The 25,221-nt window shown below is 41.0% G+C and overlaps 1 protein-coding gene across 6 annotated transcripts in view; it reads left to right on the top strand.

Annotated features, from left to right (window-relative positions):
* Positions 1–5,700: 5,700 nt before the first annotated feature.
* il11ra (interleukin 11 receptor, alpha) overlaps positions 5,701–25,221 on the top strand; it is an 82,891-nt gene continuing 63,370 nt past the window's right edge. Inside the window, exons 1-2 of one of the 6 annotated variants that reach the window (XM_052010046.1) lie at positions 5,701–5,938; positions 7,643–7,762. The gene's annotated coding sequence lies outside the window, so the exon portion shown is untranslated. Of the gene's footprint in view, positions 5,939–7,642; positions 7,763–20,251; positions 20,389–25,221 lie in introns of those variants that run through there. The other 5 variants (XM_052010044.1, XM_052010043.1, XM_052010042.1 and 2 more) reach the window with 5 other exon arrangements.

Below are 25,221 nucleotides of genomic sequence, written 5' to 3'. Positions count from 1 at the left end.
TGAAAAGGACATAAAAAAATAGGCTTAGGTGTTTTAGTTAAAATAATGGTGAAAATCTAGTTATTAGCATTTGTTTTCACATATACGGCGTAAAAAATCTCTCTATTCAGGAAGTTATCCTCCTTGGCAAGGATAGCTCTATTTGCCCATTTGAAGTTGCCCTAACCTGGTTAGAAGTCCAATTTAAAATGGTTTTTGAGTGTAAAATTAAGGAGTTAAATTGAAATAGATGTTTCTGCTCCAGTGGTTGTAAATGACAAAACAACACGATTTAAGATCCCAGGATGAATTTACTGCCATTATGGTATCTCTTTCTCATCTCAAACTGGAGATTGTTTTATTAGAAGTGTTAATTTGTAACACAACATTTCATGATAAAACAATATTTTCTAACTTGTGGCTAATTCTCTTGATTACCAGAAACTTCTCATTATATTAGCTAGCAAACATCAAATCAGTTGACCACTAAAGTACTTTACATTACTGCCAAATTCATACATTTTTCTGCCTATTACACATTTCTGCTAACTGTGGCGACTCACCGTTTAGTCGGGTGAACCGGCTTGGCAGTCAGGTTGCGCGGCGTCGGAGCGACGAGGCCCAAGATGGCGGCGGGCCTCGTCTTTCCCGAGCGACGGGGAGAACCCGCGCGCGGGAAAGTCTTGATGACGTAGTACTTACGTCATTGCCGGTTGCTTTGGGCGGGAACAGTCTCCCTTAAAGGGCCCGCGCAAGGCGGGAAAATAAACCACTTCTGTTCGACAATCCTCCGACTAGCGTCTTGTTTTATTTCGCGGTAGCAACTGCTACATAACCTTCAAATTTTCAGCTGAGGATCTCAGATATTTTTAACCATTTATTGATAGGGTCTAGGAACCAAGCTCCAATAGCCTCGGACAAAACCAAAATTAAATACAGGTAAATGCCAAATGAATGAAGATTCATATAAGAACAAGCCATTAGAATGCATGTTGATTAGGCAAATCTTTTGACAGAAATACTCATTGCTTTTCAAAATTTGAACTCTCACAATTAGTCATAAGCTAAGCTCAAAGCAAAAGCCAACCTCCATCGGTATGTCTGTGTTATGTACTGCAGCTTGACCTCGGTGAAAACATTTCTAATAGCACTGACACAGGGCAGTGAACCTCCTAACCACAGCCTATCCACTTCATTTCTTTCTAAACCAAAAGAAAACATTTTCTGATAAGACTTACATCAGACTAAGAACTACATGATGTATTCAGAAGTAGGATAGTACAGAAGCAGGTATTATCACTATAAAACAACCTATAATTCTTGTCCTTACTTTAAGTGTTTTGTTTTTCCAGCATACTCCAAATCAGAATCAGGTTTATTATCACTGACATATGTCGTGACATTTTTTGTTTTGTTGCAGCACACAGTACAGGACATAATGACAGAAAAATTACTATAAGTCACAAAAATAAATAAATAATGGAAAAGAAGAATAATGAGAGGAATTATGACAACAGAAAAGTTGTCATAAGATTTTGTATTATGTAGGTTACTTATTATGCTTATACATTTAAGATAAAATAAGTTGTTTGGATTGCATGAAATAACCTTAAGAAGTGTGCAAACCTTCCATATTTATGATTCAGTCTAGCTGCATGCCTTCAAGGCTCACAGGGTTGTGTTTTGAATACTGTGCAATCATGAGCACTCCAGGTAAGAAAGGCTCCAAACAGTGGTGAATGACTCAGCTCCTAACACCCCAAAATCTTTCCACCATGTACAGTACACAAGTTGTAAGAACATAAGAAATAGACACAAGAGTAGGGGCTTCAGCCCCTCGTACCTGCTGATCATTTACATCACCTCAATCTCAAGTATAACCTTCCTTAGGAAGGGACATCGGACCTATTCACAGTATTGCAGATGCAGTTTCGTTAGGACTCCATATATTTGGAGCAAGATGTCTATACACTCACATTAAAATCCTCTGCAATAAAGGCATGGACTGTTTCCCTTTCTAATTGCTTGCTGTACATATATGTTGGTTTTGGTAATTTGAGTACAAGGGCATTTGAGTCCCTCTGAACACCAACATTTTTTCAACCTTTCACCATTCAAAAATGCTCTGCTTTTCTATTTTTCCACTGAAGTACATGACCTCATATTTTTCCACATTATATTCTAGTCAGCATGTCTTCATCTGTTAACCTAGCATGTCTCTATCATCTTGAACCCTCACTGCATTTTCCTCACAGCCCACACTGCCGCTGGTACCATCACCAAGATTAGTGATTTTACACTTGACGCTGGAAATCTGAAATGAAAACAGAAGATGCTGGAAACCTTCAGCAGGTTGGGCAACATCCATAGAAAGAATAACAGAGTTAACATTTCAGGTCAAAGACTCTTCATCTTGGAGAAGCAGAAATTGTGTACAGGTGATTCGGGGAAGCAGGGATTCAGAATCAGAGACTTAAACGCTCAGCAGGTAGCAAGATCAATAACATCCAATAACATACAAGGAGGGAGTGTAAGCAAGATGTGTCTGAAATTTATTTTTGAGTACAGGTTTAGTTGAAGAATTTTGGAAATCAGCTGAGGCTGTTCTAAACTTTAGAGGATGGTCAGAAATACCATAAATCCTGCTTGCCTGAAAATTATAACAGGAAAAACAATGGAGTATCATACCATCAGAAGTACTTAATGAAGCACTGCCTCAAGAAGGCAACATCTATCATCGAAGATTTCCACCAGCCGGGCCATGCCATCTTATCACAGCTGTCAGTGGGTAAGAGGTACAGAAGCCTGAAGTCCCATAGCACCAAGTTCAAGAACAGTTACTTCCCTTCAATCATTCGTTTCTTGAACCAACCTGCAGTATAGCAACACTATGACCATGATGCACTTCAATGGACTTTGGTTTTTTTTCTGTTCTTTCTTGTAAAAATTGTGTATAATTTATTTTTTTCTTGTGAATGTTGTGTATCTGATGCTATGTGCCTGTGATGCTGCTGCAAGTAAGTTTTTCATTGCACCTGTACTTGTACTTGTGCATGTGACAATAAACTCAACTTTGAAAGCTATTCAACCACATTCAATGTAATTGTCTGCCATAGCTTAGTTGGTAGCACTCTTGCCTCTGTGACTGAAGGCTGTGGGTTTAAATACCATTCTACAGAATTGAATGTAATATCTAGGCTGAAATTTCATTCAGTACTGAGGGAATACTGCATTGTTGGATGTGTTGAATATTGGATCAGAAATTAAACTGAAGGCCTATTCACGTTGAATTCATGTTTTCTGGGAAATCCCTGAAAATAAATAAGGCAAATGTTGATGGAGTTGTGAAACAATAATCAACATTAGGAATAAATGAAGAACCCCAGAATACTACAAAATGCAATTCCTCTAATCCAACAATTCTTTTGAAAACAGAACCACCAATAACTATTTTTATACGTGACATCAGGCCACATTATCTTTGTATTTTTCCAGGATTAGATCACTATCTCAAGGGACAGCAAATGATAATTAGTATCTGGTTGGTTTAGCACCTTAATCATTAATGTTACTGCAATTTAGGCCATATAATGCATAGAATTAGCCATTCACAACATCCAGAGAGTTCAGAAGGGATTAAAGCAGCTGTAGAACAGGATATTGGAGAAAAAGAGAGAAAATAATTATATTTCTGACATGAAATTATACAAGCTTCTCATAAACAATATTTGCAGCATGCAAATTTATCACAGTTCAATTCTGTAATTGAAAATCTAGAGAAAACTACCCATCTAATTAATTTTTTGACAGGCCATAGTTTACAATATTGTACGTAAACTTCAATTTCCCTTCATTATATCTTATTTTAAATGCCAATGTTTTACACGCTTAGGAAAATTGCAACGAGGGGTATAAAATTTAGGAGATGTAAATAATATCTCATTGCTGTAATTAATTTAATGTTACATATTATCAATTTACAGTCTTGCACTTAGAATTGATACATAATTCAGTAATTTATAAGTAATTTCCTTGTTAATGGAGATAACCATTCCATATACAATCCTGCATTTAAATTTTATTCTATTAAACACACCAAGTTTTGACCCAGGAACATATCATACAGAAAAGATGTCTCCAAAGCAAAGGATACAGTACATTTGAGTGTCTTAAAGGAGGCACTGGAGATGGAGCTACATATGCTAAGAGTGCAGGCAGCTGAAGGCATGACCAGCAATCAACAGACTTCAAAGTAAGTCAGGGATCAACAAAAAACAAAACTTGAGGTATTCTTGGAGGATTATAGTGCTGGTCAAGTTACAGAGTCAGAGAGGACAAGGCCATGGAAAGATTGGAATAGAGAATTAAAATTTAACAATTCAGAAATTGTAATTTGGTTGCCAAATCCATCTGAAAGCATGGAAAATTGTCAGGGCACGTCCTGTCCGTAGAAAGTAATGACCAACCCAAATTAATCAATTATCAGCGAACTGGAATTTACTCACAAATAACCTTATGAGTTTTGTCAGGATCACTTCGCTCTATACATCATTAGTTCAAACATAGACATAAAAAAACTGAATCCCAGAGGTAACTGCCCTTGACAATCAAGCAGCATTTAACTGGGTGTGATATCACAATATAAACAAACAACCTGCTGGAAGAACTCAGTGGGTTGAGCAGCATCCGTGGGAGGAAAGGAATTGTCAACGTTTCAGGTCGAAACCCTGCATCAGGGCTGAGTGGGAGCTGAGGCAGAGACTCTCACAACATTTAAAAATATCAAGATGAACACTTGAATTGTCAAAGCATAGAAAGCCAAGGACCAAGCACTGGAGAATGTGATTAGTGAAGATGGGTACCTGATGATTAGCATGGACATGGTGGGCCGAAGGACCTGTTTCTGTAGTGAACGACTTGACGATTCTGAGCTTCTCTGCTTGTCCGAACCATGGCAATCTCCTCGGCGCTGTGCTCTGGGTAGAGGTGTGCCCGACTGTCACCTTGGTGGGTTTCAGGAGTGTGCCTCTGAGGTAGGTATGATCACGGATTCTCATTGGGCTGTGAGGATTTTACATTTTTTTCATGGAGGCAACTGAGGGCATTCTGGAATTACTTTCTGGGTCCCACTGGAAGTCCTTTGCCATGTCTCAACTTGGAGTACTGTGCTTGTTTTGGGATTCTGGGGTCAGGCACGCAGACAACTTGGCCTGCCCTGTCCATTGGGGTTGATTGAGTGTGATGTATCTTCGTGTCAGAGAGACATAAACATTGATTTGCCTATCCTGCTAGTGGGTTGTAGAAACTGTGTTGATGGCACTTCTCCAAAACGCTGATGTACTCTGTCAGTGTCCCTGAAGCATACCATAATGCAAGGTTCACTGTTGCTAAAAACAGATGCTGGAATCGCCCAGAACAGGGCAGCATCTACAGGGAGAAAGAAACAAGTCCTTTCAGGTCGATGACCCTTTATTGGAACCCTTTCACCAGAGCCTTTCTCGGCAAGCTGTTGTTGTCAATTAGTGATAGTTCTCATATCTAGCTGGGAGGGGTCAAATATTAATATTGAGAAATAAAAAGGTTACGCACTTTGTTCATGCTTGGAGTAAATACATCTTCCTTAGACATGGCTACAGGTGTGTCCAACGCTTGTGAATAATTTGCGGACTCTTTATATTATCACTTACGCCGCACACTGGAGGCTTTTCTTCTCTAACCAGGCAGCCAGCAAGGATGGACAGCAAGAAGTGGCCAATGGAGTTTTGGGATTGTTAGGGGCGGTGCATCCGGTGTTTGTGGCGGTTCTGGTTTCTCTCTGGCTGGAAGCAAGGAGCTGTGCGGCTGATTGATAGGCGGGACTGGAGACGGAGGAATGTCCAGTGCTCATGAAACTGGAACAGCGGTGTGCGCCAGGGAGACGTGGTTAATCCTGCTGGGTGATCCATAGACAACGCATAAGGTAACCAATATACAAAACTACACAGGGGTTGGGTGCGGGATTTCTGCCGTGTGTGTGTATGGGTTAAAATAAACTTTTCCCTGATTGTGGATCTGCTGTAAAAGTTTCTCGAGAGAGAGAGAGAAAGTAGAGAGAGCTGTGGGGATAGATTTTGCTTGTTTGGGTATGCAGGCAGTGAAGGGGTTGTTTGTCAAAGACTACAAGACAGGGCGTTTCTACTCTAAGCTTTAAAATATTGCAGTCAAACTATTTAAAAACAAACACCTCGGCATCTGCAGTCTCTTCTGTCACCGTTTAACTTTTATATTGAAATCTAGCATTCCAAAGACTTGACCTAGTGACTCCCTGACCCATGCTGGGTTAACTGTTTAGCCTACGAAATCCTCCTCCGTTGCCTTATTCAAGAAACCACGAGAGCTTTTGTAATTAAAAGAAATATTCTTAAGTTAATAAGGGTTTTTCATTTTTAAAGGTGTGTTTTTTTTCTTTCAAATCCCTTATTTGTAAGTTTTCTCTGCGTTCTAGCAGTTCGGTATTTTTGTTGTAGTTGAAGAGTGGTGGGAGTATATTTTCAGCTATTAGTGGGTTAAATTCTTCGGTGTTTACTCGGTTTGTAAACCATGATTTACTTGACTTATCATCTACATAATTATTTCAGCTGAATACAAATTTCTTTAATGTTGAAATTCAAACATTTCCTCTCACGCTAACCAATTACTATATGTTCTTATTATACATTAGACGGGGCTCAATTTTCTTTCCAAATGATATGGTTTTAATTCACTGGTTGTACAAACATTTTTAGCATTCATTCCACATTTATAGAAAAAGTAGTTGAGTTAGGCTCTTAACCAAAGATTTTATTTCATCAGCTGAAAATTTGGCAAATCTCATTCTTGTCTCACTTAAAACCGTTTGTTCCAATCGTGTTTGAGTCAAGAAGTAAAAAAAAATCTGTTTTAGATTTACTTTCTTTTAACAGAACTTTTGGTTCAAGTCTTTGAATTGCAAAGGTAAAGTTTGCTCAGAGATTGCTTTTAGCTTTGAATGTCATGAAAGATAGTGATAACATATGGCACCTTTTTAAAATAGTAAAATATCCTAAGGCATTTTGAAGGACTGTTATAGTACAACATCCAAAATATCAGGACAGGTGATTCAAAGGTTGGTCAAAGAGGTAGGTTTTAAGATCTTCCAAGGGGAGAAAGAAACAAAAGCTTATAAGGAAAGCTTAGTTTTGGTGTTAATTTGCATAATGCAAAATTTTAACCAGCAATCTTTATTGTGATTTCAATACTTGACTCTTTTTCCATTCAGCTTTGCAAACTTTAGGAACATTTAGATAAAACAATAGAGCCTGCAAAACATGTTTTCTGCACTTTGAGTATGAACCAAGAAAAACATCATTAAAGCCATTTGACTATAACAAAAGGGTAATTTATTCAGGACTTGTATATATTGAGGGAGGTTGCGCTAATTGGAGTTTACATGCCTGGTATTTTTATGTACTAATGAATACCAGTTAGTGCAACTGAAATATGGTTAAAAATATCTTTGTCACAAATCTTGTCATAGTATTATATTTTGGGGCAGATGATACAAATTTTGTTTTACTGAGGTAATTTGAAGTTTAAATCAATTGGATATTTGAATAAGTTTGGCTCTTAAACATTCTTGTTAAACAATTTGTTGGCTGTTTTATAGGGAACCAAAGAAATGTTTCTGCAATTACTGAAACATGTTTGTTGACTTAAACCAAAAAGTGTTTGTTGATATTTAAGTTTGCACATCAAGTGCTAAAGAATGCTGGATACATGATGAGTTGTAAGTATACCAGTTTTTGTTTTACTTTTCAGTGTTAGTGTAACTTGCATTTTATCAAAAATTTTGTTATAGCTTAAGTATTTTGTCAGACTTGTACTCCACTGTATTTTATCATCAATGAGGAACAATAACAATATTTTTCCGGAACAGCTTGGATATCCAGTTCTATTTGACATTCTATAACCCACAGGGTTATGGATGCTCAGTCTCTGTAAATATTCAGAGTTGAAATTGAAGGAATTTTGCATCCCAACAGAATGGAAGGACATGAGGATCAGGTAGCAATGTGGACTTGAGGTAGAGGGTTAATTGCTATATGGAATGGCAGAACGGGTCAAGTGCATCTGCTTTTACCATTTAAGTAATCTTATTATGTGCATTATAGCTGTTCTATTCCCATGGTGATTTTTGAGGTAAGGTCCATCTGCAATGCTTGCAAGTACACCCTTAATTGATCTTAATATTTCTCTTTTTTTGGGGGGGGGGGGGTGGGGGAAAGAATACTTACTGTATTCAAACAGAAATAAGTTTTTAGCACAAGCTTCTGCCTTAATTAGTAATTGAACTTTATGCCAATTGACCATGTACAGAGATAATGTTCTCTCCTTACCACCACCCCCCCCCCCCCCCTTAACAATTCTAGAAAAATTAACAGCTGTGAAAATAACCTTGAACACTTTGTCCTTGTGTCTGGTTCAGTGGAACAGTATCATGTGTGAAATAAACTTTGAAATTTTTCCAGGAAACGTTAGCCTGCATAGAATGCATTAAATTTAATATTTAAACTGTTAAGTATTAAAAAAAGGGCCATCTATCTTGAACAGATTTCCTATATCTTCTATGGCATACAGATATTAAAGGGCATTTGTATTGTAGTGAAAGAAGCTTTGTGCATGAATGCTGTATATAAGAGTTCCATCTAATTGGCCAAAAAGTACAAATCCAGCAGTAAATCTTGGCATTAGCTTTGCATCTCATTGCGCAATGAGCAACAGAATGCCATCAAAAGCTTAATATCAAATTGTAGCTAAGTTGTTTGGTTAGTCAGCCTCAAATCTTCCAGCATTCTTTTCTGTCTCTAGTACACTTGCACGAGAAAACTCTTTGGTTCAACTGGCCTCACTTCATACTAATTATCTTACGTACTCCTTGTGTGATACTTTGAAAACGTTAATTTCAAATCTGAGCCATGAGGTTGTAAATGTATGTATTGTATGCAGTTCTGGTCACCCCATTATAGGAAGCACGTGGAGGCTTTGGAAAGGGTGCAGCTGAGGTTTACCAGGATGCTGTCTGGATTAGAGGATAGGAGCTATGAAGAGAGCTTGGACAAAATTGGTTTGTTTTCTCTGGAACGTTAGAGGTTGAGGGGAGACCTGAGAAGTTTATAAAAATTATGAGCAGCATTGGGAGTGTAGATGGTCAGAATCTTTTTCCCAAGGTAGAAGTGTCAAGTACTAGAAGGCATGCATTAAAGGGGGGGGGGGGGGAGGGGAGTTTTTCTTTAGTGGTGGGTACCTGGAACAGGCAGCCAGGGTTAGTGGTGGAAGCAGATACAATAGTGCCATTTAAGAGGCTGTTAGATAGACACGTGAATATGCAGGGAATGGAGAGAGAGATGTACAGGCAGGAGAGATTGTTTAATTTGGCATCGTGTCAATGACATCATGGGCTGAAAGGCCTCTTCCTGTGCTGTACTATTCTATGTTCATTGAATCTGCACCTAACCATTACCAAAAGGGAATTAGGAGAGCCAGGAGGGGCCATGAAAACTCCTTGGCAAGTAGCATTAAAAAGAATCCTAAGGCATTCTATACATCAAGAGCAAGAGGATAACTAGGGCGATGGTAGGACTACTTGATAAAGGAGGGAACATGCGCTTGGAGGTGGAGGATATGGGAAAGGTCCTAAATGATTACTTTGCATCAGTATTTACCAAGTAGAAGGATGTGGAGGATAATATGCTAGTGCATCTTGAGATTAAGAAGGGTCTCTTAAATAACAATAAGGTGGCTAGGTCCCCATGGATGGGATATACCCCAAGTTATTGAGAGGCAAGAGATGAGATTTCTGGGGCCTTGACCAAGATCTTTGTGTGCTCTCCTGCCATAGGTGAGGTCCCAGAGGACTGGCAAGTAGCTATACTCTTTCATTATTCAAGAAAGAAAATGGGGATAATCCTGGAAACTATAGACTGCTGAAACTATAGATTTGTGTGTGCTTGTGAGTTTCACCTTGCAGAGTCTGGATTTGGAGCAGGACCTTTGAAAAGAGGTGAGTCTCTGTGCATGTGCTTGAGCTTTACCTTGCACGAGTCTAAACGAGGCACACTGGCAAATGATTACCAGTTGATTGGCTTATTAACAGCAGCAAAAAGGGAAGGCAGGTATAAGTGGAGCAGCCATTGTGTGACTGGACCAGTGTTAGAATGGGGTATTGAGGCTTTGGCTTGAGGCTTCTGTGAGAAGAGGTGAAGGTAAGTCCCTGATAAGTTCCTTTCTTTGCTTTGGTATTTCCTTTAGTCCCAGCCAGGGTAGTGATAGTGGCTCCAGGGTTAGTGCTGTGTTCAGCTTGAGATGTGGGAGTTCTGGGAGACATCCAGTTTCCCTGATAACTACATCTGCATGAGGTGCATCCAGCTGCAACTCTTTACAGACTGTGTTAGGGAACTGGAACTGCAGCTGGCTGATATTTGGTGCCAAGGGATAATGGAGTTCATAGATAAGAATTACAGGGAGGCAGTCACTCCTGAGCTGCAGGAGGCAGGTAGCTGGGTGACTGTTAGGAGGAAGACTGAGATTAGGCAGGAGGTGCCCAGTGCCCCTGTGGCCATTCCCCCTCAATAGCAGGTATACTGCTTAGGATACTGTTGGGGTGGGGGAATGACCTACCAGGGGAAAGCTGCAGTGACCAGGTCTCTGGCACTGAACCTGGTCGTGTGGTGCAGAAGGGACGGTGGGAGAAAAGGAGGGTGGTAGTGATAGGTGATTCCATAGTAAGGGGGACAGACAGGAGATTCTGTGGACGTGAAAGACTCCTGCATGGTATGTTGCCTTCTGGGTGCAGGGTCAGGGATGTCTTAGATTAGGTCCACAGCATTTTGAAGGGGGAGGGTGAACAGCCAGAGGTCATGGTATATATTGGTATCAATGATATAGGTAGGAAAAGAGATGAAGTCCTGAAGAGGGAATACAGAGAGCTAGGTAGGAAGCTGAAAAGCACGACCTCAAGGGTAGTAATCTCTAGATTGCTGCCTGTGCCATGTGCCAGTGAGGGTAAGAATAGGATGATTTGGCAGGTGAATAGGTGTCTAAGGAATTGGGGCAGGGTTTCAGATTTGTTGATCATTAGGATCTCTGCTGGGGAAGGTATGACCTGTACAAAAGGGACAGGTTACACCTGAACTGGAGGGGGACCAATATTCTTGTGGGCAGGTTTGCTCGAACTGATGGGGAGGGTTTAAACTAGTTTGTCAGGGGGATGGGATCCAGAGTGATGGGTCAGAGGTTGGTGCATTTAGTGTACAAGTAGATGTAGAACGACTGTGAAGAAGGATAGGCATTTGAAAGGGCAAAATTGCAGTCGGTTGGATGGGCTGAGTGTGTCTACTTTAATGTGAGAAGAATCAGGAACAAGGATGATTAACTTAGAGCATGGGTAAGTACATGGAACTATGAAATGGTGGCCATTATGGAGACTTGGCTGTTGCAAGGGCAGGAATGGCTACTGGATATTCTGGGGCTTAGATGTTTAAAAAGGGACAGGGACGGAGGTGAAAGAGGTGAGAGAGTGGCTTTGATCAGGGACAAATCCCATTAGGATAGGTAAGTCACTGGGGCTGGATAGGATATGTCCAAGGTCATTATGGGAGGCAAGGGGAGAGATTGCTGCTCCTTCAGTGATGATCTTTTTGTCCTCACTGGCCACGGAAGTAGTGCCAGATAATTGGAGGATGGCAAATGTTGTTCCTTTGTTCAAAAAGGGAGTAGGGATAACCCTGGGAATTGCAGGCCAGTGAGTCTTCATTGGTGGGCAAATTACAGGAGAAGGTTCTTAGAGACAGGATTTATGGGCATTTGGAGAAGCTTAGGCTGATTAGTCAGCATGGCTTTGTGAGGGGCAGGTTGTGCCTCATGACCCTGATTGAATTCTTTGAAGATGTGACAAAGCACATTGAAGGTAGAGCAGTGGATGTGGTGTACATGAATTTTAGTAAGGTGTTTGCCAAGGTTCCTTATGAAAGGCTTATTCAGAAAGTCAGGAGGCATGGGATCCAGGGAAACTTGACTGTGTGGATTCAGAATTAGCTCACTCACAGAAGACAGGGTGGTGGTAGATGGAGCATATTCTGCCTGGAGGTCAGTGACCAGTGGTGTTCTGGCGTTCTGGGACCCCTGCTGTTCGTGATTTTTTTCTTTATATAAATGACTTGGATGAGGATGTGGAAAGGTGGGATGATACAAGGGTTGGTGGTGGTGTGGATAGTGTAGAAGGTTGTTGCATATTACAACAGGATATTGATAGAATGCAGACCTGGGCTGAGAAGTGGCAGATGGAGTTCAACCTGGATAAGTGTGAAGTGATGCACTTCGGGAGATCGAATTCGAAGGCAGAATACAAGGTTAATGGCAGGACTTAAAGCAGTGTGGAGGAACAGATATCTTGGGGTCCATGTCCAGAGATCCCTCAAGGTTGCCACGCAGGTCGACAGGGTTGTTAGGAAGGTGTATGGTGTGTTAGCCTTCATTAGTTGGGGTATTGAGTTATAGAGCCGTGAGGTAATGATGCAGCTCTATAGCACTCTGGTCAGACCACACTTGGAGTATTGTGTTCAGTTCCGGTTGCCTCATTATAGGAAGGATGTGGAAGCTTTGGAGAGGGTGCAGAGGAGATTTACCAGGATGTTGCCTGGATTGGAGAGCATGCCTTATGAGGATAGGTTGAGTGAGCTAGGGCTTTTCTCTTTGGAGAGAAGGAGGATGAGAGGTGACTTGACAAAGGTGTACAAGATAAGAGGCATAGATTGAGTGGACAGTCAGACTTTTACCCAGGGCGACAATGGCTAAAACGAGGGGGCATAATTTTAAGGTGATCGGAGGAAGATACAAGGAGGGGATGTCAGAAGTAAGTATTTTACAGTGGTGGGTGCGTGGAACATGATGCTGGCAGAGGTTGTGGGGGCAGATACATTTGGGACAGTTTAGAGACTCTTGGATAGGCACATGAATGATAGAAAAATGGAGGGCTACATGGGAGGGAAGGGTTAGATATTAGAACAGGATAAAATGTCAGCACATCATAAGCCGAAGGGCCTGTAATGTTCTGAGTCTCATGTCAGTGGTGGGGAAGCTATTGGAGAGGATTCTTGGATAGGATTTATGAGCATTTGGAAAACCATGGCCTAATTAGGGACAATCAGCATGGCTTTGTGTGGGGCAAGTAGTATCTTACTAACTTGAGTTTTTCAAGATGATGAAGGTAGAGCCGTGGATGTCATCTACATGTATTCTAGTAAGGTGTTTAACAAGGTCCCTCCTGGGAGGCTCATCCAGAACATGCCTGCGATCCACAGTGAATTGGCTGTTTAGGATCAGGATTGGCTTGCCTGTAGAAGACGGAGGGCAGTGGTCGATGGGACTTATTCTGGCTGGAGGTTTGTGATTAATGGTGTTCTTCAGGGATCCATGCTAGGACCTCTGCTGTTTATGATGTATATAAATGACTTGGATGAAAATGTAGATGGGTGGATTAGTAAATTCACAATATAAAGATTGGTGTGGATAGTGCAGAAGATTGGCAAAGGATACAGCAGGATATAGAGCAGTTGCAGACATGGGCAGAGAAATGGCAGATGGAGTTTAATCTGGCCAAATGTGAGGCACTTCAGGAGATCAAATATAAAGAGAGAGTACACTGTTAATAGCAAGACCCTTACAGGGTTGATGTACAGAGGGATTTTAGGGTCTAAGTCCATAGCTCCCTGAAAGTGGCTACACAAGTTTATAGGGTGGTAAAGGTGTATGGCATGCTTACCTTTATTAGTCAAGGCATTGAGTTCGAGTCAGAAAGTCATGTTGCAGTTTTATAAAAACTCTGGTTAGGCTGGATCTGAATTATTGTATTCAATTCTGGTCGCTCCATTATCAGAAGGATGTGGAGGCTTTGGAAAGGGTGCAGAAGAGGCCTACCAGGATACTGCCTGGATGAGGGGGCATGTGCTATGAGGATAGGTTGGACAAACTTGGGTTGCTTTCTCCAGAGTGACGGGAGATCTGATGGAGGTTTACAAGGTTATGAAGGCATAGCTAGAGTAGATAGCCGGTATCTTTTTTCCCAGGGTTGAAATCTCTAATATGAGGGCATAGATTTAAAGCTGGGGAGGGGGGGAAGTTCAGGGCAAGTTTTTTTTTTAGTGGTGGGTGCCTGGATTACATTGCCAGTGTGGTGGAGGCAAATACGATAGAAGTGTTCAAGAGGCTCTTGGATAAAGACATGAATGTGCAGAGAATGGAGGGATGTGGACATAGTGTAGACAGAAGGGATTAGTTTAGTTACACATTTAGTTTAAGTAGTTCAGCACAACGTTGTGGGCTGAAGGGCCTGTTCTTGTGCTGTGTAATGTTTTGTTCTTCCCTGTAATTTGTATCAGTAAATGCAGAAAGTTTACATTAGGGGTGCTAGGTCATTTACCCTAGGATAAATGTAGCTGGAGGCATAACATGTTGGTAAATTGATGGCTTTTACATCATGGTTAATATAATAGTGCTTTTTCAGTTGTAGTAAGATTGTGTGGTGCATCTTTTGTCATTAAGTTACTAGGTACAGCAACTGTGCATTAAGCTTCATGGTCATTTTAATCCCAATAAAACTGAATCTTATTTAATCAAAACATCCTTTCAGATTCTGAAGTTTAAAATTTTTAGCAACTTATAAATTTCCTCAATATCACTAAATTTACAAACTAATTTTGACATCCCTTTCCTTTTTCCTCCTTCCCCACCCATTGAATGTAGCAAATCCTTCTTTGTTTTCAGTCATTTGCTGGTTGTGCTTTGTACTTCCTGTCATGTTAACAGATTTTGTTGAAAATATTAGGGATGGATAAGTTAGATTTTAGAACATAGAATAGTACAGCACAGTATGGGCCCTTCAGTATTTCCTGGTGGCTATTTGGGGGCCTATAGAATACGCAATAGTGATTGCTCCCTTCCTGTTTCTGAGTTCCACCCACACTGACTCAATAGATGATCCCTCTATGATGTCCTCCCTTCCTACAGCTGTGATACTATCCCTAATTAGCAATACCACCTCCTTCTGCCTCTTTAGAAACACCTAAACCCCAGAACCTCAGACAGCCAATCCTGTCCTTGTGACAGCCAAATCTCTAATGGCCACAACATTGTAATTCCATGTACTGATCCATGCTCTAAGTTCATCACCCTTCTTCTTAACACTTCTCGTATTAAGGTTAACACATTTCAGTCCATCTAACTGACTGTATTTATGCCCCCATCCGCTGTCTATCCTTCCTTGCATTCCCTGTACACATTGCATCTACTTCTACACCAACTGATCCATCAACTAATCTAACACTCTGGTTCCCATTCCCCTGCCAGCCTAGTTTAAACCCTCCCCAACAGCTCTAGCAGACCTACCTGCAAGGACGTTGGTCCCTCGAGTTCAGGTGTAACCTATCCCTTCTTTACAAGACATATCTACCCCAGAAGAGATCCCCAATGATCCATAAATCTGAACCCTGAACCCTACACCAACTCTTCAGCCACTCATTGGTCTGCCATATCTTCCTATTCTATTCCTCCCTGGCACATGGCACAGGCAACCAGATAGGTTTGTCCCACTGAGACAAGGAAAGAATGGTAGGGTGAAGGAACCATGGTTAACAAGGGAGGTGGAAGGTTTCTTCAAGAGGAAGGAGGAGGCTTATTTAAGGTTGAGGAAGCAAAAATTAGACAGCACTCTTGAGAATTATAAGTTAGCCAGGAAGGAGCTTAAGAAGGGACTTGGGAGAGCTGGAAGGGGGTATGTATGAGGATTACTACCCTCAAGATCCTGCTTTTTAAACTTCCTAACTCCCAAAGCTGCAGCTCTCCACTGGTGATTCATTTCCCACCCCCTGCCCCCCTGCCCCCAACAGTATCCAAAATGATATACCTGTTATCAAGGGAAACTACCACTGGGGTATCCTGTACTGACTGCCTATTCCTTTCCCCCTCCTAACAATTACCCAACTACCTACATCCTGCACCCCAGATGCAACTGCCTCCTGGTAATGCCAACCTATCATCTCTTCAGCTTCCTGAATGATCTTGAGTTCATCCAGCTGCAGCTCCAACTCCCTAATGTGGTCTGAAAGGAATTGCGGCTGGACACACTTCCTGCAGGTGTAGTCCTCAGACACTGGAGGTCTCCCTGACTTCCCACATCCTACGGGAGCATATTTCTGCCCTGACTGCCATTCCCACTGCTCTATACAAAGAAAGTTACAAATAACAGAGAACCCACCAGAAGAAGCCTTGCTCACCTACTTCGCCTCTTTATGCTGAAGCCTCAATTCCCCACTCTAATGCTGTTCACTCACACAATGGCTGCTCTGCTTGACCCTAAATTTTTATTGGCAGCTGCTACCTAATTGTCCAATTAGCTAATCAATAGGCCTATCCACTCACCACAGCAACAAGTAGTACAAAAACAGGCCTATCTTTTAAACTGCTTCTCGCTCTTGTTCTTGTGATACTTACCATGGCAAATGAGACTTCCTGGTACTGTGTTCATACTAACCTTAAAGCTATAATTGCAGATTATTTTTTTTAAAAAGGCAAGACAATAGGTCTGATTGTCTTGTATTCCGTTCACTGCCAGTAGTGAACACCCACCTACCCACATTAACCTGCTCCATGTTTTGAGATCTGGTCAACCTGACCTTCCATACTTGAGAGTCATCCCACAATGTGGAACCGAATGGAAACTTGGCCTCGGGTATCCAGTGTTCAGGTCATGTCCCTGGAATGTCCTGACTGCTTTCTGAAAGTTAGCTGCCATCAAAGGCATTTGAACTGTTAAATGTTCCTGATAACCAGAGGCATATAAGAACTGTTCTGACTTGAATAATTTCATAATATATAGAATTAAAAGGAGTTTAAAAGTACTAGAAATTAATTAAAAACATGAAGGTAAAATAAAATGGGTGGAGAACTTGACTGCACTTGCTAGCTGATTTTGAAGGTTGGATGGATTTGTGCCCTATGGCAGTTATCCATGGGATAAAACTAAAAGGCTGGATATGAGCTGCATTCACTCTGCTGAATTCAGCATGGAAATTGGAGGTGAGCTGTATGGGATGAAAGGGTAGCCAGCAGTTCAAGTTGAAGTGGTGACAGGATATTCTTTGAGCTGCTGATGTCTTTGTGGCTTTGGAAGAGGGATGTGCAGTCAGTAAAATCTTTGAGATCCTGTTGAATAATGCTTCCCAATTTGTCTGAATGAAGGACTTCATGGTTTATGCAACTCTCCTCCAAGCTCTCTCCAAAAGCCTGAAAACCTGATGGTCTGCTTTTTAAGTTGGGGCTGCCACAGAGATGCCTGGGCAGCTAGTGTGTTGTCAATTTTTTTTCCATTTTTATTTGTGAACTTTCAAACTTTGGCTAATGTTTGTTCCCCTATTTAAGAAAGGAACAAGGGAAAATTCAGGGAACTATAGACTGGTGTGTCTCATGTCAGTTGCAGGGAAATTGTGGGAGAAAATTCTTAGAGAGAGGATATACAAGCATCTGGAATCCACTGGCTTGATTAGGGAAACCCCAGCATGGCTTTGTGCAGGGCAAGTCATGTCTTACTAACCTGGTTGAGTTTTTTGACAGTGATGAGAGAGATTGATGGTAGAGCTGGATGTCATTTATTTGGACTTCAGTAAGGCATTTGACAAGATCCCACATAATCGGTTAATCAAGAAAATTCAGATGCATGGGAGAATTGGCTATGTGGATCCAGAACTGGCTTGCCTGTAGATGACAAAGGGTGGTGGCTGAAGGCTGGAGTAGTGGTGTTCCGCAGGGATCTGTGCTGGGACCTCTGCTGTTTTGTGATGTACATAAATGATCTGGTTGAGTATGTTGAGGGATGAGTTAGTTTGCATATGATTAGTGGAGTTGTGAATAGTGTAGAAGACTGGTGACGGATACAGCAGGATATAGATCAGCTGCAGATGTGGGCAGAGAAATGGCAGATGGAGTTTAACCTGGATAAATGTGAGGTGTTGCACCTTGGTAGGAGTAATGTCAAGAGGCAGTACACCCTAAGGGCAAGACCCTTAACAGTGTTGAAGAGCAGAGGGACCTTGGTGCAAGTCCATGATTCATTGAAAGTTGCTACACAGGTAGACAGGGTGGTTAAGAAGGCTTATGGAATGCTTGCATTTATTAATTGGGGTATTGAGTATAGGAATCAAGAAGTTATGCATCTCTATAGAACTCTGGTTAGGCTGCATTTAGAGTATTGCATACAATGCTGGTTACCTCTATAGAAAGGATGTCGAGGCTTTAGAGAGGGTGTAGAGGAGGTTCACCAGGATGCTGCCTGGATTAGAGGGCATGTGCTATCAGGAAAGGCTGGACAAACTTGGGCTCTTTTCTCTGGAATGGCAGAGGCTGAGGGGTGATCTGCTGGAAGTGTATAAAATTGAGGGGCATAGATTGGGTGGACAAGCAATATCTTTTTTCCCATTATTGAGCAATCCCATACCAGAGGGCATGCATTTAAGGTGAGAGGGTGTAGGTTCAGAACAGACATGAGTGGTATGTTTTTTTAACTGAGGTTGGTGGATGCCTGGAATGTGTTGCCTGATAGGATAGTGGAGGCAAGTTCATTGTGGGCTTTTAAGAGGGGCTTCGATGGGCACATGAATGAGAGGAAAATAGAAGGATATGGGTATTCTGCAGGTAAGAGGGAATAGCTATGTCAGCTCCATTGTGGGCTGAAGGGCCTGTTCTGTTCTAAATTGGCATTTGTTTCTTACAAATGTTAGATTCCCTGTGCCAGCCAAATCTGGATGTTATCCAGGTCTTGTAAACTAATATGGTTCTTTATCGTAGGATTTGGGAAGGGTGCTGAATGTAGTTGCTACAGTTCTTTCCTGACCTCGTGATGGAGGGGAAGTTCATTAATTAACTGCAGGCTTATCTTCTAACAACAGTGCACATAACATGTGTGGTGCTATTTTCTATTAGTGTTCACAGTAGGTGCAAAATATTGGAGAAGTTTTTAAATGTGAAAATAAAACTAAACAACAAAACTGACTTCATCCAGTATGCATCTTCAGTCTCCTTGCTGAAACTTGTGCTTTGGTCTCACTAGAACTATTTGATTCCATGCTGCTGCAAAACCTTGATCCAAACATACTAATTAAAGATCTTCATTTACTTTAATTGTCTTCTACTGGATGGTTTCATTTTTGAACTTTAACTTCAGTTTTGCCATGGCTCCTTGGACAATGCAGTTGCTCTTAGTTTTTTAACTGGTGTATATGGATCAAAGCTGCTGTGAAGCACGGGGTCCAGCATAGTTCCATCAATTTCTTTAAATCTTTATTTCCTCTTCTAAGGGAAATTGGTCCTTCCTATTTACTCTATCCAGGCCCCTCATAGCTTTATTCACCCAAGTTAATCCTCCCCTCTCGCACCTCCATTCCAAAGAAAACAATCTAAACTTATCCAGTCTTTCTGAGTAAGTTTCCTGGTAAATCTTTTCTGCATTCTCTCCAGTACAATTGCATCTCTCCTGTAATGTGGTGACCAGAACTGTTCAGACGACTCAAACTGTGGTTTAACTTGCATTATATACAGTTCCATCATTAGAATCTTGTTAAATAAGCACCAGAGCAGGTACTCTAGTAATTTAAAGTCAAATTTGTAATGCTCTAAGTTAATGGCAAGGATGCATGTTTAGGGTTGGGGATAAATTGTATGATCCTTAATGCTTTTTCTTTCATTCCCTTCATTTATAATTAAAAACTAAATTTATAATTAAAATGCTGCTTTTAGCCAAGTGTTGTGCAAAATATAGAGGAAAAAACAAACTGCTGGGGGATCTCGGTAGGTAATGCAGGATCCTTGGAGGCAAAGGGATAGTTGATGTTTTGGGTTGAGACCCTGCATCAGGGTCCATGGAACGTCTACTATCCCTCCACAGATGCTGTGATTTTTTTCCCCCTGCAGTTTGGCTTTTTGTTTTCCTCCAGCATCTGCAGTCTATTGTGTCTTGTGAAAATGTGCTTCATTAAGGCAGACTTTTAATTGTGTACAATTTAAATACAAGCTCGTATAACTTGTTCAAATAGTCTTTTTTTCTTTTTCCTGGAAAGGTACCTGTACTTAGTTTCACTTGAAATTATGACATAAACCAGATGTCCTTGTACTAGTGGTACAAAGTTAATTTTTAAAGGATCAATGTTGTCCAATTGCTGCAGGCAGTATGGACAAGTTGAACAGCCATCAAATTTGACATCCAGTCTAACTGTAGAAAGTGTAATTATTTTCTGTATTGCTGAGCAGTTATTAATCTCAGTCTCAAATCTCAAAAGATCATTAAGTCCAGTAACAGATCCATTGTAGGTAAGGTAATGTTAAATTGCAGAGACAGTCTAAGGTTTTACTTGACTTGTTCTTGTACAGTTTGCTAAATTGGAGTGTGTTTGAGTTTTCTAGTGAAATTTCCTGAAAATTTTAAGTTAAAATTTGTTGCATAACTTGCTGTGAAATTTCTCATCTATTAGTTTGATTTTAGGAGTTTTTAGTGTGGATGTGTGTGGTTCATAAGAAATTTGTGCTGCTTTGGCTTGCAATGGATTTAAAATTAGCAATGAAAAACATTGTCCAGTGCAATGATGGTGGCTATCATTCAAATGAATATGCACCAGTGGACAAATGTAATATATTTGACACCATCTGTTGCTCACTGAGATGTGATCTTCCATCAAAATCACTTTCCTGTGCTAAACCATAATTTGCTTGATTGCACTGCATTGATAAAGTTGTCTTGAATGTGTTATGATGTCATTATAGAAAGACTAATTGTTACTTGATCTCTTTCATCATCAGTGAGTGCAAGTTTACTTTATAAATAACAGTGAACAGCAAATCTCCTTTCCAGGAAAGTGCATGGTGTGTATTATAAAGTTAGGAGGACAGATGTTGTAGAGTCAGTAGCCTCTTTAGTGTTGCTCCTTACCAAGGCAATTAACAGATGGAGCTGTCAAAAGTAATCACTTAAAGCAGTATACCCTTAATGGTGTTTGATGCAGGCATATATCAAAAGTCATACCACATTGTACACTCACTTCTTAAGGTACTGTTATACTTAATATGGGGTTGGTTGTTTGATGTCAGTCATACCAACTCCAAGACATCACTGCAAGAGTTCATCAGGGCAATATCCTAGTTTCAGTCATCTTCCTTCCACCATGAGTTCAGACATGGGGATGTTTGCTTAAGACTACACAATGTTCAATTTCATTTGCAGTTCTCAGCAAATGAAGCAATCCACTCTTGTATGCAACTGGACCAAGACGGGCATGGTCCAATAAGTGGCAAGTAACATTCATAGTGTCACGTAGCATGTTAATAAGCCTTTGGCCCACCATTACCAAGCACCATCTATACTAATCCCCTTTTTTCTCCCATCATTCCCCTCTTCTAATCCCCTTGCCACGTAAGGGCAATTTATAGTGGCTAGTTACCCTGCTAGCTAGTATGTCTTTGATATGTGGAAGGAAACCCATGCAGTCACAGAACACGCAAATTTCACTCAGTCAATATAGAACCCAGGTCTCTTGAGTGATGCTGCAGCAATGGCAGGTAATAACCATCTCTGACAAACGAGTCTAACCACTTCTGCTGTACAATGGTAATGCCATTGCTGAGCCTCCTTTTCCCCTTCCACGTTTTGGGAATTGCCACTAACCAGAAGCTCAGCTGGGCTAGTCGTATAAATAGAATGGCTGCAGAAACAGGAATGAAGCTGGACATGAAGCCTGTGGTAATTAACTCAACACCCCAAAGTCTTTCAAGACCCAGGTCAGGAATTTAATGGAATACTCTCCATCTGGCTGGATGAGTGCAGTTTTAATGATTCTCAAAGCTTGGTGCTATCTAGGACTGGGTAGAAAATCTATCACCCTTGCCTGATCTGCCCTATTTGCAATTCCAGACCCACAGTTCTTGAAATTTTCTCTGAAGCAACTTTATTCAGGGGAAAGTGAGTGGACAATAAATTATAGCCTTGCTAATGATGCTCACTTCCTGAAGAGTGAATGAATAATATAGACCCATTCACCACTCTAAGCAATCATGCTCTCCACTACTACGCCGTGGGTGCAGTGTGTCCAATCTACATAATGCTGTGCAGTTAACTTGCCTTGCAGCACTACTATCACCAAACCTGCATGCTTCAGGCATGTTGAAATGCTGCTATCTGCAGGTTCCTCTCTAACTTACACACCAATCTGATGGGGAAAAAAAATTGTCGCCGTTCTAAGGTTTAGACCAGTGACTATGAAGGAAGTCCAAACTCAACAGCTCTCTGGGAGTTCCTGCACCAAAAGGATTGTTACAGTCAAGAAGGCAGCTCATCATAACCTTCAGGGATGGGCAGTAAATGCTGACTTTGCAAATGACCCCTGGATCTCAAAACGTGAATAAACAGAAAAAAGCACTATCATCTACTTACATAAAATTATACAAGCAGTTAACTATTTACATATGAACTTCTGCAAAAATCATAAATTCACTGTTTCTTGGCTTATCTGCAAAACTCTTCTTTATAAAACTGTGTATAATACCCTTCTTGAGGGCTGGTCACTTCAAACTGGATTCTTACACATCTAATATTCCATCCTGTTCTGCACATGTTACTCTTGCACAATTCTTATTGTGTTTAGAACATGTACACTAACTGCAATCATGAAACTGCTATCACAGGTCACATTTATACATTATGGTATCCAGTGATGTACAAAATATAAACTCAACCATAGAAATTACAACATCAGTTGCTTTTTTAAAAAAGGCTCTCTATCTTTGTGCCTATGCTTACACATTACCTTGCATCCTGATTTCCACTCTGGATACTGGACTTTTTTTCTATCTCTCTGCCCTTCTGGATCATCTCCAAGGGCTTCAACTCTGCGATGAATGACTATTTTCTGTCATTCTGCACTCTATTCTGTATAGGGCTGAGGGTAAGTCTATACTTTGACATTCCTTGCAGATCTTCAGAGTTTTGAACTGCTTTAGCTTGCAATGCAGCCCTTTAAAACCTGTAATCAATCTACTCTTGATTCACACAATTCAGCAATTCTATGAAACAGGAGCTCTTCCCCAGAACTTGCACCTCATTTTCTCCATCAGTATTACCTTTTTTTTACTTTGTTGCTGGAAATGTTGAGATTTATTGTCAGTTTCCAATTGCTCTGAACTGAGGAGGTAGTTAAGGATCAATCATGTTGGTGGCACTTGACTCGCATACAAACCAGACTGGGCAAAGACAGCAGATTTCCTTCTCCTGAAGGGCACTTGTGAACCACACAATTTGGTGGCTTCATGGTTACTATTACTGAAATCTGCTTTCATTTGAAATTACTCAGCTGCCACGTGGGATTCAAATTTGTCTTGTTCAATAATCCAGAAATCTTGGCTGCAAGTCTCATAGCTTAACTATATTAACCATGTACTAGACTTGATGGATATTTTCATCTCACTACTGCACCATGTCTAGTCTTTTGTCTGTCTTATTAATAATAAAAGCATAACCATTGTTCGGAAACTCTTGTAGGTTACCTCATGTGTACTCTTCAGACAAATTACAGACTCTCCCTCTGAACTGCCTGCCATCAAGATCTGTGAATAGTTCAATTGTTCTGAAATAATCAAGACACTGTCCCAAATGATTTTCCTTAACCCTGGGACATCTCATTCTGGTCAATGTTTATGCTTTTCAGTTTTGTTTTTCACCCAGGTGGTGCTTTGTTATAAATACCTTTTTGCTCTAGTATCTTGCTGTCATTATAATGCAGTACCTACTTTATTTTGGTTTACCCACAATAAAATAGACAAGTGCCTAGCCCTTACTGCACACTTGAACAGTCAGCACTGCAAATTCATGACTGGACGAATGCTTTGATATCCTTTTTACATTACAGTATATATTCTGAGTTGGCACTACTCACCTTCATGACAAATCCATTGCTAGGTGTATTACCCTCCTATTTATTGCTAAGATATTTCATCAAAGCTTTCAACTCTACTTCACAGGATCCTTTCTAGATTTCCTGGGCAAACAACCTTTGCAAACAGTGCTGAAGCATACTTCCATCCAGGAAGGCCTTGTGTTAACTGCTTGGTTCACCTTTCAGCTGGAGCTTCTCATTCCTTGTCAATGGTGCCAGCATGTTGACACCCATATCTGATCTTGTGGAGAGAACTGCCAATGTTGGTGCACCCTCATCATGGCATGCTTTCACTACCCATTATGGTTTGATGGCAACCACCAGGTATTGGTTTATTATTGTCACTTGTACTGAGGTACAGTGTAACAACTTGTCTTGCATACTGATCATACAGATCAATTCATCACATAGTGCAGTTACATTGAGTTAGTACAGAGTGCATTGATGTAGTACAGGTAAAAACAATAACAGTACAGAGTAAAGTGTCACAGCTGCAGAGAGAGTGCAGTGCAAGTAGACAAAAAAGGTGCAAGGTCACAAGGTAGATTGTGAGGTCAGAGTCCATCTCATCATATAAGGGTAGTCTTGTCGTAGTGGGATAGAAGCTGTCCTTAAGCCTGATGCTACGTGCCCTCAGGCTCCTGTATCTTCTACCTGATGGAAGAGGAGAGAATGACCTGAGTGGGTGGGGTCTTTGATTATGCTGGCTGCTACACCAAGACAGTGAGAGGTAAAGACAGTCCAAGGAGGGGAGGCTGGTTTCTATGATGTGCTGAGCTGTGTCCACAACTCTCTGCAGTTTCTTGCGGTCCTGGACCAGAGCAGTTGCTGTACCAAGCCGTGATGCGTCCTGATAGGATGCTTTCCATGGTGCATTGATAAAACCATATTCTTGGAGTTGTGTGCTGTAGCTCTGTTATGCCAACATTTGCAAGCTGTAGGCTTATTCATGGGGCCAGTACACTCCCAGGTATGTGACTCGTGAGTCGCATTGCTGCCCAACACAGATCCTTTCAAAATAAAATGCTCCCTCCTCAATCCAAATGTTTTGGTTCAGTCTATATTTGATCTCTGGCCCATAATGACAATAGGCAATCAGGCTGTCTGTTTCCACTGACAATCCAGTGGTTGTCCATCTTCAATCCTCAAAGGGTCTCTCCTGCATATGGGTTCTACCTCATTGGAAAGTGGTTGAGGTATTTACAATACCTGTCTTGGTCTA

This window comes from Pristis pectinata, chromosome 2 (assembly GCF_009764475.1).
Source record: "Pristis pectinata isolate sPriPec2 chromosome 2, sPriPec2.1.pri, whole genome shotgun sequence".
Lineage (NCBI taxonomy): Eukaryota > Metazoa > Chordata > Chondrichthyes > Rhinopristiformes > Pristidae > Pristis > Pristis pectinata.
This window is presented reverse-complemented; position numbering and strand designations above follow the sequence as displayed.